Source organism: Chrysochloris asiatica, unplaced genomic scaffold (genome assembly GCF_000296735.1).
Source record: "Chrysochloris asiatica unplaced genomic scaffold, ChrAsi1.0 scaffold00739, whole genome shotgun sequence".
Taxonomy (NCBI): domain Eukaryota; kingdom Metazoa; phylum Chordata; class Mammalia; order Afrosoricida; family Chrysochloridae; genus Chrysochloris; species Chrysochloris asiatica.
This window is the reverse complement of record NW_006409257.1, coordinates 61,703-62,082: the sequence shown is the minus strand read 5'-3', so window position 1 is coordinate 62,082 and position 380 is coordinate 61,703.

Sequence of the window (380 nt, the reverse complement as noted above, 5' to 3'; positions counted from 1 at the left end):
GAATATTCACTTTAAAGCTAGTTTGTTTGCTTGATTTTTAATTCAACCTTTCCATGTGTTATCAACAAATGTCTGCATTCTTACTATATGATTGTACATAAACTTATTTAATCTATAGTGACTAATTTAATAAAATCAACACAAGACAAATTAGGATGGTTTTTGCTGTTTGGTGCCTCACAGTCAGTTCTGACTCAGAGAGATTCTATGCACAATAGAACAAAGCAATGCCTGGTCCTTTGTGATCCTGACAATTATTAACAGTTGACTCTTTGTTGCTACCACTTTGCCAATCCATCTCATTGGAAGGCTATGGCTTTTTACTAACCCTCTACTTTAGAAAGTATGATGTCCTTCTCCAATGTTCACATTATGAGTGA